Genomic DNA, 13,882 nt, shown 5'->3' with positions numbered 1-13,882 from the left:
CAGACATGGAACTCAGCCCTATTCTTTAATTTACACACACACACACATACACACACACACACACACACACACACACACAATGCCTTTGTAAATAAGGAAGACTGTATTAAAGGTTTGTGGACAAAGAGGAGTGGGTTGTTTTTTGTGGGTTTTTTTGCGGTACGCAGGCTTCTCGCTGTTGTGGCCTCTCCTGTTGTGGAGCACAGGCTCCGGGCGCACAGGCTCAGCGGCCATGGCTCACTGGCCCAGCCGCTCTGCGGCATGTGGGATCCTCCCGTACCAGGGCATGAACCCATGTCCCCTGCATCGGCAGGCGGACTCTCAACCAGTGCACCACCAGGGAAGCCCGGAGTGGGTTTTTTTATGGGAAAAAATAATACAAACCTTCTAAAACTGGACATTAGATTTCCCTGTTCTAATGGGTAGATCTTCCTACCAATTTGGGCAGGCCACCTGCAATCCCTTCCCCTGTCTTCTCTTTCCTCCACTCTCTTCCCATCTCCCAAATTCATATTCCTTTCTATGGGAATACAAACTACCATCTTTTTACCAGGTCTCAAGTTCCTGTTGTCAAATTCTCATCTTTTGTCCCGAGCAGTACATCAAGGTGTTTCACAAAACAAAAACAGGAGGAAATCTGGAGATAGCTACAGAGATCATCTCTTTGAATTACAAATACAAACAAGGAAACTGAGGCTCAAAGGCTTTATGTGACTGCCTGACACTAGAAAGTTGATATCACTTCCAATCCTCTGTCAGGTGGAAGACACAAAGCCTCAGAGATATAACTTCCCAATAAAGCTCCTAGTGACAGACTGTGGGCCTCTTTTAAGATGCAATCAATTGTGCTTCAAACATTTTGGGGAGACAGCATGGCCTTCTCCACCAAGCTCCATGAGGTGTTTGTGAAATGAAATTGTGATGTGTGACCTGCTTGATACTTGCCTCATGTTGGTACCGGATTGTGGGTGTTGCCTCCAATTGCCTCAGGAAATGTAAACACTAATGTTATTTTGCTTCCACTGTGTGTGATACTTACTGAGCAATGCAGATAAAATTAGTTTCTGTTCCAGTAAATACCCAATTTAAAGAGTGTCTCTGTTTTTCTCCTTCCCTTTTACATTGTGTTTTTCCTATACTGTTCATTCCCTTTATTATAATGTGATTTGGTCTTGCTTTCCATTCATAGTTTCCAGCAGTAATAAAAATAAATACTTATTCCAAACGGTAAATGCTCACTAAGAGTTCTACCCTCATGTTGTATTTATTTAGCCAGGACTGAGCCCAGGGTTGCATTTTCTGAGTAAATACAGCACACATTAGAGCACCCCACACAATCAGTCCCTGGGGATCCACACTCCAGCTCCTCAAAACTTCCTGTGGTATCTCCAGACACATGTCCCCAACACAATTTGGATGGGGCAGTCCAGGAGGGGTAGGACTTGAAACTAAGGAGGAGATCCCAAAGCTGGTGCTGAGAGAAATGTGCCTCATCCCACAGGGACAGCATGGTGACAGGCAGGACTGGCCTCATCAGAACATTTAGTGGAATGATGTATGTGTCCTGGCAGGGGGCAAAGTGGGGCAAATCCAGGAGCAGCAAGAAGGAAGGCAGCATGAGAGGAGTCCATGAGCAAGTATCAGGGTTCAATCACCAAGGTGGAGTTTGGGGATCTCCTTCCCACCCAGGGGGCAAGGGAGTGTTGAGAGTGAGATAGGGCAATAACTCCCAAAGGACTGGGATACTGGGCAGGTTACCAAGATGAAGCCCTCACCTCATTCAACAAATATTTTGTGAACAACCACTATGTATCGGGCATTGTTTTGAAGGCTCGGGAAACAACAATGACAAAATTAAACATAGTTCCTACCCTCATGGAGCTTATAATCTAGCGAGGAAGACAGATCATAATTAAATAATCCCAGAATTTGACTCATGATATGTGCTGTGAGGAAAAGGTACAAGGGGCTTTAAGGATGCACAATAGTGAGGCTTCGCTGGGTCTCGGGGGTCAAAAGCATTGCTGAGGGAGTGGCATTTAGGTTGAGCTCTGAAGGATGAGCTGGCTACCTGAAAGACATTCACCAGAGAGAAAAGACCTCAAAGAAGACAGAAATCAGGATGTGCTGAGCAGTCCTGCATTCAATAAGTATTTATTAAGTACCCACTATATGCTGGCATTTGGGATACATTAGCGAACAAAAAGGCAAAGATCCCTGCCCTCATGGAGCTTATATGTTTGCAGAATGTGAAAGTGGAAAACACATAGGGTGAAAACTGGGCAATGCTAATCACCTCCATGTGGCCAGATGTAAATGGGAGAGCTTGGAGATTAGGCTGCAGGGTAGGAGGGGGCCAGACTACAAAGACTTTTTCATCACTCAGAGGAGAATTAGATCACAAGGAGCCCACTTCCCTGGATTCTGCAAAGACAAGGGCAGCATCTTACTCATCTTTGTAACTCCAGCACTTAATACAGTGCCTGACAGATGACAGCTGCTCAGCACATGAATGAATGAATGACCTTAGACAGGCCAGTGAACAATGAGAAGCACATTTTAGAAAGATAATCTTTGGTGGGAGGGAGATAAATTAGAAGTTTGGGATTAACATATACACACTACTGTGTATAAAATAGATAAACAACAAGGACCTACTATATAGCACAGGAAACTATATGCAATGTCTTGTAATAACCTATAATGGAAAAGAATATGAAAAGTATATATATATATTCTTTTTCAGATCACTTTGCTGTACACCTGAAGCTAACAGAACATTGTAAATTAACTACACTTCCATTTTTAAAAAGAGATTGAAAAAAAAAGATAATCGTGTAATACAGAAGATGGGATTGATACAAAGAGACCAGCTAGAAGGAATTGCAATTGTCTAGATCGGTAGCTGTCATATGGGTTTGCCTGTTTATTTATAAATTGTATACCTCAGTATCACAATACTGATATAGTCATTACTAAAACACACATAAAAATGGAATTTTATTATTTTCTTCCACTGCTCCAGTGGAGATTGTTTTGGAAACCAGTGCTCTGGATAATGAGGATTGAGTAGTGAAAGAGGCAAAGGAGATGGAGATGGAGAGGGGTGTGTTTGAGGACAAATGGGGGTCTGTATCCCACACAGCACAAGAGCTGGACAGCGGCCAGCCCTGACGAGAAGGAACATACATGGATAGAAAACAGCGCTGAATTGCTGCTCCAACAAATTCTACTGTCTGACCCACGTGGAGGAATCTGGTCAAACACACCTCATCCAGGATTAGTTGGTGTTTGGTAGGATAACCTGAGGGTGCAGTAAGAAGGGAGAAGAAGGGAAGGTGTCTAGAAGAAATGTGGTTGAGGCCAAAGCAAATCCAGAGAAGGTAACTGCCTTCTGCCGAGGGTGTTTACTGACCCGGATCTACCTGTGAGTGGAAATCTCACCTGGGGCCTCAAGCTGTGAAATCAATTTACAGTTTATTCCCTCTACTCATGAAGCCAAAACAGAAAATGGAGGGCAATAGCCAGAAGGCCCATCCACGCTGATGATTCATCCACTCTGGAAAGTCTTATAGGCAGAAATAGTATTTTCTCTGTCTGCCCAGACTCACACTACCCATCACCTACCCTGGCAATGATGATCACTGCCATTTAATGAGTATACACCATGTGCCAGGCATTGACTTAGGAAATTTACACTTAGTTAATGCTCACAGCAGCCCCGTGAAGGAGACATTGTGCTCTCCCTGTCCTCATGCTGTAGATAAGGAAAATGAGGATTAGAGATGACATTGTACCACCGGTACTTGTCCAAACTGAGATTAGAACCCAGGTATGTCTGACTCCAACTGCATTAGCTTTTCACTATACCTGTCTCTGCCTCATGTAGTTACTGGGAGCTGTGGGCTCTGGTCCTAGCCTCCCTTTTTGACCTTATCAATCCCCATGCCTGCCCGCCCAGGTGCTATGCTCTGCCACACTAAACTTCCTGCTGCTCCCTTATACACCATCTTCTTCATCATGCTTCTCAACTTGAATGCCAATGCTGTGGGTCCACAGACCAAATTTTGAATAATAAGGACCTAGAAATTCACTACAAATGCAGAATCTCATTTCTGCCCCACCTCAGACCTACTGAATCAGAATCTTTAATAAGATTCCCAGGGGCTTTATATGTGCATTATAATTTAAGAAGCATTGGTCTCAACCTGAAATACCCTTTCTTTTGTTCTGCACCAGACCACCCTTTACTCTTGAGCATTTACTATGTGCTAGGCACTGTGCTTAGAACTGAAGACACAAAGTCAAATTAAATATGAGGCACAAATTTAAGATGATGATAATGTATCCATGAGAAAGACATGTAAATAAATAGTATTTTTTAAAGGGTGAGTGCTATGAACAAGGTAAGGGTAAGAACAGGATGTAGTATTTTCCATACCTCACTATCTCTAAGCACCATCATTATACCAGATACCAAGAAAAGGTCAATGATATTTCTGTAAGAAAGTAAAGGGGGGAAGGTAAGACATAGAAAGGGAAGGAAAGATAAATGATAGAAAGAATTGCACTAAACTATAATTTCTAGGGACTTCCCTGGAGGTCCAGTGGTTAGGACTCTGTACTTCCACTGCAGGGGGCATGGGCTTGATCCCTGGTCTGGAAGATCCAGCAAGCCACTCAGCGCAGCCTAAAAAAGACAAATAAATAAAATAAACTATAATTTCTAAACTGACAACTCAAACAAGATATACCCATCAGTGACTTCCCCAAGGGTCATCTTCACTTGAACACTTGGATACCCTGATAACAAGATCACTGTAGCCCCCAATCCACCAAACTCTCCTTTACTCATGTGATTCATTTGGACAATCGTGTTATCATTCAGTAAACAATTAGCCTAGAAATCTGGATTTACCCTTGACTCTTCCTTCTCCTTTGATCTTTCTATAAAGCTATTAAAAACTGCTATTATTCTATTCATTCATGTATTAGTTACTCAGTGTCCAAGGAATGTTCTGAGTAGGAGGTCAGGGGTTGAAAAGATCATTTCTAGCTGAAGTGCTTGCAGAATTTCTCATGACAGTGAGGAGGTCACAGCGTGTGGTCAGACAGAGATCTGAATCCTGGCCCAGCCAGTTGCTAATTGTGATGTTAGGGCAGTCCCCTATTCTCTTTGCACCACTGTCTGTAAAAGAGGATAACAATATTACCTCACAGACTTAGGTAAGGAATCAATGAGACATACACCATTGCTATTATTATCATTGTCATGGAGCAGGGTGGGATATGAACATGCAGTTGACGACATAGCTTAAACAAAGAGAAGAGGAAAGGATGGAGACCTGTTAAGGGAATGGTGAGCCATCTGCTTGGCCTGAGGCCCAGGGTATAATAGAAGCAGAGGGAAAAAAGGCTAGAACAGCTGCTTGGGGTCCCATCATGGTGTACTTCACTACTACGTCAAGAGATCTGTGGTGAATTTGATAGTAACGAAAAAAACTGAACGTTTCTACAATAGGGGGAATCATGATAAAAATTTGCTCTGCCTTGATGTGTGGGAAGAGAATGGCAAAGATAGAGATGGAAGAACCTTCAGGTAGAAACAGGGTAGTTAAGATTGGTTCAAAATGGTGGAGTAGAAGGACATGTGCTCACTCCCTCTTGCGAGAGCCCCAGAATCACAACAAACTGCTGAACTATCATCGACAGGAAGACACTGGAACTCACAAAAAAAGATACCCCACATCCAAATACAACGGAGAAGCCACAATGAGATGGTAGGAGGGAAACAATCACAATAAAATCAAATCCCATAACTGCTGGGTGGGTGACTCACAAACTGGAGAACACTTATACCACAGAAGTCCACCCACTGGAGTGAAGGTTCTGAGCCCCATGTCAGGCTTCCCAACCTGGGGGTCCAGCAACAGGAGGAGGAATTCCTAGAGAATCAGATTTTGAAGGCTAGTGGAATTTGTTTGCAGGATTTCAACAGGACTGGGAGAGAGAGAGACTCCACTCTTGGAGAGCACACACAAAGTAAGTGTGCACATCAGGACTCAGGGGAAGGAGAAGTGACCCCCATAGGAGACTGAACCAGACCTACCTGCCAGTGTTGGAGGGTCTCCTGCAGAGGCAGGGGTGGCTGTGGCTCACCGCAGGAACAAGGACACTGCCAGCAGAAGTTATGGGAAGTACTCCTTGTCATGAGCCCTCCCAGAGTCCCCCATTAGCCCCACCAAAAAGCCAAATAAGCTCCAGTGCTGGGTCACCTCAAGGCAAATAACCAAATGTGAGGGAACCCAGCCCCACCCATCAGCATACAAGTGGATTAAAGTTTTACTGAGCTCTGCCCACCAGAGCAACACCCAGATCTACCCACCACCAGTCTGTCCCATAATGAAGCTTGCACAAGCCTCTTAGATAGCCTCATCCATGACAGGGCAGACAGCAGAAGCAAGAAGAACTACAATTCTACAGCCTATGGAATGAAAATCACATTCACAGAAAGATAGGCAGAATGAAAAGGCAGAGGGCTATGTACCAGATGAAGGAACAAACTAAAACCCCAGGAAAACAACTAAATGAAGTGGAGATAGGCAAACTTCTAGAAAAAGAATTCAGAATAATGATAGTGAAGATGACCCAGGACCTCGGAAAAAGAATGGAGGCAAAGATTGAGAAGATGCAAGAAATATTTAACAAAGACCTAGAAGAATTAAAGAACAAATAAACAGAGATGAAAAATACAATAACTGAAACAAAAAATGCACTAGAAGGAATCAATAGCAGAATAACTGAGGCAGAAGAACAGATAAGTGACCTGAAAGACAGAATGGTAGAATTCACTGCCATGGAACAGAATAAAGAAAAAAGAATGAAAAGAAATGAAGAAAGCCTAAGAGACTTCTGGGACAACATTAAATGCACTAGCATTTGCATTATAGGGGTCCCAGAAGGAAAAGAGAGAGAGAAAGTACCCGAAAAAATATTTGAAGGGATTATAGTTGAAAACTTCCCTAACATGGGAAAGGAAATAGCCACCCAAGTCCAGGAAGTACAGAGAGTCCCAGGCAGGATAAACCCAAGGAGAAACAAACCAAGACACATAGTAATCAAACTGACAAAAATTAAAGACAAAGAAAAATTATTGAAAGCAACAGGGAAAAAAAACAAATAACATACAAGGGAACTCCCATAAGGTTAACAGCTGATTTCTCAGCAGAATCTCTACAAGCCAGAGGGGACTGGCATGATATGTTTAAAGTGATGAAAGGGAAGAACCTACAACCAAAATTACTCTACCTGACAAGAATCGCATTCAGATTTGAAGGAGAAATCAAAAGCTTTACAGACAAGCAAAACCTAAGAAAATTCAACACCACGAAACCAGCTCTACCACAAATGCTAAAGGAACTTCTCTAAGTGGGAAACACAAGAGAAGAAAAGGACCTACAAAAACAAACCCATAACAATTAAGAAAATGGTAATAGGAACATACATACTGATAATTACCTTAAATGTGAATGGATTAAATGTTCCAACCAAAAGACACAGGCTCACTGAATGGATACAAAAACAAGACCCATCTATATGCTGTCTACAAGAGACCCACTTCAGACCTAGGAACACATAGACTGAAAGTGAGGGGATGGAAAAAGATATTCCATGCAAATGGAAGTCAAAAGGAAGCTGGAGTAGCAGTACTCATATCAGATAAAATAGACTTTAAAATAAAGAATGTTACAAGAGACAAGGAAGGACACTACATAATGATCAAGATATCAATCCAAGAAGAAGATATAACAGTTATAAATATATATGTACCCGACATAGGAGCACCTCAATAAGGCAACTGCTAACAGCTGTAAAAGACGAAATCGACAGTAACACAATAATAGTGGGGGACTTTAACACCTCACTTACACCAATGGACAGATCATCCAGACAGGAAATTAAATAAGGAAACACAAGCATTAAATGACACAATAGACCAGATAGATTTAATTGATATTTATAGGACATTACATCCAAAAACAGCAGATTATACTTTCTTCTCAAGTGCACATGGAACATTCTCTAGGATAGATCACATCTTTGGTCAAAAATCAAGCCTTGGTAAATTTAAGAAAATTGAAATCATATCAAGCATCTTTTCCGACCACAACGCTATGAGATTAGAAATCAATTACAGGGACAAAAAACATAAAAAACACAAACACATGGAGGCTAAACAATATGTTACTAAATAACCAAGAGATCACTGAATAAATCAAAGAAGAAATCAAAAATTCCCTAGAGACAAATTACAATGGAAACACGACGATCCAAAACCTATGGGATGCAGCAAAAGCAGTACTAAGAGGGAAGTTTATAGCAATATAATCCTACTCCAAGAAACAAGAAAAATCTCAAATACACAATCTAACCTTACACCTAAAGGAACTAGAGAAAGAAGAACAAACAAAACCCAAAGTTAGTAGAAGGAAAGAAATCATAAAGATCAGAGCAGAAATAAATGAAATAGAAACAAAGAAAACAATAGCAAAGATCAATAAAACTAAAAGGTGGTACTTTGAGAAGATAAACAAAATTGATGAACCTTTAGCCAGACTCATGAGGAAAAAGAGGGAGAGGACTCAAATCAATAAAACTAGAAATGAAAAAGGAGAAGTTACAACAGGTACCACAGAAATACAAAACATCATAAGAGACTGCTACAAGCAACTCTATACCATAAAATGGACAACCTGGAAGAAATGGACAAATTCTTAGAAAGGGATAACCTTCCAAGACTGAACCAGGAAGAAATAGAAAATATGAACAGACCACTCACAAGTAATGAAATTGAAACTGTGATTAAAAATCTTCCAACAAACAGAAGTCCAGGACCAGATGGCTTCACAGGTGAATTCCATCAAACATTTAGAGAGGAGCTAACACCCATTCTTCTCAAACTCTTCCAAAAATTTGTAAAGGAAGGAACACCCCCAAACTCATTCTGTGGGGCCACCATCACCCTGATAACAAAACCAGAAAGAGATACTACAAGCAAAGAAAATTACAGACCAATAACATTGATAAATATAGATGCAAAAATCCTCATCAAAATACTAGCAAACAGAATCCAACAGCACATTAAAAGGATCATACACCATAATCAAGTGGGATTTATCCCAGGGATGCAAGGATTCTTCAATATATGCAAATCAATGTGATACACCATATTAACAAATTGAAGAATAAAAACCATACGATCATCTCAATAGATGCAGAAAAAGCTTTTGACAAAATTCAACACCAATTTATGATAAATACTTTCCAGAAAGTGGGCACAGAGGGAACCTACCTCAACATAATAAAGACCATATATGACAAACCCACAGCAAACATCATTCTCAATGGTGAAAAACTGAAAGCATTTCCTCTAAGATCCGGAACAAGACAAGGATGTTCACTCTTGCCACTATCTTTCAACACAGTTTTGGAAGTCCTAGCCACGGCAATCTGAGAAGAAAAAGAAAGAAAAGGAATACAAATTGGAAAAGAAGAATTAAAACTCTCACTTTTTACATATGATATGATACTATACATAGATTATCCTAAAGATGCCACCAGAAAACTACTAGAGCTAATCAATGAATTTGGTAAAGTTGCAGGATACAAAATTAATGCACAGAAATCTCTTGTATTCCTATACACTAACAACAAAAGATCAGAAAGAGAAATTAAGGAAATAATCCCATTCACCATTTCAATAAAAAGAATAAAATACCTAGGAGTAAACCTACCTAAGGAGGTAAAAGACCTATACTCAGAACATATAAGACACTGGTGAAAGAAATCAAAAATGACACAAACAGATAGAGAGATATACCATATTCTTGGACTGGAAGAATTAATATTGTGAAAATGACTATACTACCCAAAGCAATCTACAGATTCAATTCAATCCCTATCAAATTACCAGTGGCATTTTTTACAGAACTAGAACAAAAAATCTTAAAACTTTGTATGGAGACACAAAATACCCCGAATAGCTAAAGCAGTCTTCAGGGGAAAAAAACGGAGCTGAAGGAATCAGACTCCCTGACTTTAGACTATATTAAAAAGCTACAGTAATGAAGACAATATGGTACTGGCACAAAAACAGAAATGTAGATCAATGGAACAGGATAGAAAGCCCAGAGATAAATCCATGCACCTATGGTCAACTAATCTATGACAAAGGAGGCAAGGATATACAGTGGAGAAAAGACAGCTTCTTCAATAAGTGGTGCTGGGAAAACTGGACAGCTACATGTAAAAGAATGAAATTAGAACACTCCCTAACACCATACACAAAAATAAACTCAAAATGGATTAGAGACCTAAATGTAAGACCGGACACTATAAAACTTTTAGAGGAAAACATAGGAAGAACACTCTTCGACATAAATTACAGCGAGATCTTTTTTGATCCACCTCCTAGAGTAATGGAAATAAAAACAAAAATAAACAAATGGGACCTCATGAAACTTCAAAGTTTTTGCACAGAAAAGGAAACCATAAACAAGATGAAAAGACAACCCTCAGAATGGGAGAAAATATTTGCAAATAAATCAACAGACAAAGGATTAATCTCCAAAATATATAAACAGCTCATGCAGCTTAATATTTAAAAAAAACCCCAATCCAAAAATGGGCAGAAGACCTAAATAGACATTTCTCCAAAGAAAACATACAGATGGCCAAGAAGCACATGAAAAGTTGCTCAACATCACTAATTATTAGAGAAATGCAAATCAAAATTACAATGAGGTATCACCTCACACCAGTTAGAATGGGCATCATCAGAAAATCTGCAAACAACAAATGCTGGAGAGGGTGTGGAGAAAAGGGAACTCTCTTGCACTGTTGGTGGGAAGGTAAGTTGATGCAGCCACTATGGAAAACAGTATGGAGGTTCTTTAAAAAGCTAAAAATAGAATTACCATATGATCCAGCAATCCCACTACTGGGCATATACCCAGAGGAAGCCATAATTCAAAAAGACACATGCGCCTCAGTGTTCATTGCAGCACTGTTTACAGTAGCCAGGTCATGGAAGCAACCTAAATGCCCATCGACAGACGAATGGATAAAGAAGATGTGGTACATATATACAATGGAATATTACTCAGGTATAAAAAGGAACAAAATTGGGTCATTTGTAGAGATGTGGATGGACCTAGAGACTGTCATACAGAGTGAAGTAAGTCAGAAAGAGAAAAACAAATATCATATATTAACACATATATGTGGAATCTAGAAAAATGGTACAGATGAACTGGTTTGCAAGTTTGTACAGAACAAACATGTGTACACCAAGGGGGGAAAGTGGGTGGGGGGATAGGATTAATTGGGAGATTGGGATTGACATATATACATTACTAAGTATAAAATAGATAGCTAATAAGAACCTGCTGTATAAAGTAAGTCAGAAAGAGAAAAACAAATACCATATACTAACACATATATATGGAATCTAAAAAAAAAAAGTTGGTCATGAAGAACCTAGGGGCAGGATGAGAATAAAAATGCAGAGCTACTAGAGAATGGACTTGAGGACATGGGGAGGGGGAAGGGTAAGCTGGGACAAAGTGAGAGAGTGGCATGGACATATATACACTACCAAACATAAAATAGATAGCTAGTGGGAAGCAGCTGCATAGCACAGGGAGATCAGCTCGGTGCTTTGTGACAACCTAGAGGGGTGGGATAGGGAGAGTGAGAGGGAGAGAGACCCAAAAGGGAAGAGATATGGGGATATATGTATATGTATTGCTGATTTACTTTGTTATAAAGCAGAAACTAACACACCATTGTAAAGCAATTTTACTCCAATAAAGATGTTTAAAAAAAGAACCTGAACCTGCTGTATAAAAAATTCAAAAATAAAATTCAAAAATTCAAACAAAACTGAACACAAAAAATAAAATAAAAATAAAAAGAAACAGGGTAGCCAGGAGGCGACACTGGATTGCTGGAAGAGAGGTATCAACTCACTGAGATGAAGAAACTGGCAGTATGTCCTAACGGAAACATCCAGTAGTAGGCAGATGGACATGCTAGCCTTGGGTTCAGGAAATGTTTGGGCTGGAGGGACAGACTTGGAAGACATCATAGAAAATAATAGTTAAAACCAATATCAACGTTTTATGCCCTGCAGGAGTTCAGACAGGGGAGGAGGGACCCTCAGAAAATACTACACTGGGGGAACCAGGGAAAGCAAGGGGAATCAGAGAAGCCAAGAGGAGAACTGGGATTTGCAGAATCATGGAATTAAAAGAAGAGCATCAAGTCCTGCAGATAAAGACTAAGAAAAGGACTCTGTGGCAGAGACAGGCATGAGTGACCTTCAACAGGACAGCTCACAGACTAGGGCATTCTTGGTAGTCTCTGCAGCCTATTGTAATGTGAGGCTGGTGGGAAAAGCTTGAGAAATATTGGCTACATGAAGCAGCTGCCATACCTTGGGCTCAACACATTTAGCAAAGCAGTCAGAGTCCATTGCCAGGGTCCACCTCCTGTAGAGCTTCTTAGCCTAGCCTGGAAGGGAAATTGGTTACTTTGACTTGAAGTGGTCGTTGGAGGAGTTCACCCCAAAAAGAGTTGTTTCTTTAATCCTGTTCTCTTGGTCATTAAGGATTCATTTAACCCCTTGCCTGCCTTCAGACCATTATAAGCGAGATAGAAATTATCTCCTTTTTTAGCAGTTCTGGAGGTAATTTCCCAACAAATTTGGTAGTCTGTTCTACAGTTTCTGAAAACCCTTGCCAAAGTCAACTAGAAAATAGGCCTTTGTGGCCCAAAGATTCTAAAATGCTCACTTGACAAATTGAGTAATAAGTCAACTGATAGGAAAAATAAAGTCAGAGATTGCCCTGCTTCTGGAAAGATGGAGCATGGGGTCATTGGAGGCTGAGGGAATGGATTGTAAAGGGGGTGCAGAGGCCAGCATCCTGCAAAGTGTGCTCTAGGGCTCTAACTCAGGGATCTGAGGGGCTCTCTCATGCTCAAGAATATCACAGGCATGAAGTACAAAGGATTATTTGTGCTGTGCCCTGAGAATAAACTCAAATGAAGTTATTCACAAGGAATGATTGTCATCCAGGTCCTGTCATTGAAGTTTTTCCATTTCTTGGTGCCTAGAACTGATAACCCTTGAGAGGAGATTTAATGCTCAAAGACAAAGGGCATCACTTTTACATCCAGGAGGGACGCTGGGGGGAAAGACAGTGGGAAGACAAAAAGGTCCCATGCAAAAAGAAGTAGATTTTAAAAATATGCTCATTGTAGGTAAGTAGACAGAGCTTATAGTTAAGTTATGGAAAATAGTATTTTACCAGATTAAAAAATTAATTTAGTCATTAAAACATTTATTGAGCGGCTCCTAGGTGCCAGGCACTAGGCTGGACAACAGGGCATGATGACATATCCCCTTGAGGAGTGTACAGCCTATTGAAGGAGACAAGTGTGAGCAAACAACTGTGAAACAGCAGGAAAGGTGTTCACAGAGGCAGGTACAGGATGCTAATAGAGGCAGGGGAGACTTACTTCACCAGGAGAGAAAGAAACTTAAAAGAGCAGCACAGAGACATTGTACTTCTGAAGACTTTGGTTTGAGCTACATGTAGCGGCCCACTGGCATTTGCAGACTGAATGTTCATGGATGAAAATAGTCTCCATTGAGTGATCTGAAAGGTCCCTGTAGTGAGGTAATTTGCTGAGACACAAATCTGAATGGCCCGCTAGGAGGCCAGAGTGTACTTGCCAGCCACTGTTAGTGAATGAACCACACCCAACAACTGGCACTTGTGCCCCAGCACAGCTTAGCTCTTCTCATTGACATCTATGT

Source organism: Kogia breviceps, chromosome 1 (assembly GCF_026419965.1).
Source record: "Kogia breviceps isolate mKogBre1 chromosome 1, mKogBre1 haplotype 1, whole genome shotgun sequence".
Classification (NCBI taxonomy): domain Eukaryota; kingdom Metazoa; phylum Chordata; class Mammalia; order Artiodactyla; family Physeteridae; genus Kogia; species Kogia breviceps.
This window is presented reverse-complemented; position numbering follows the sequence as displayed.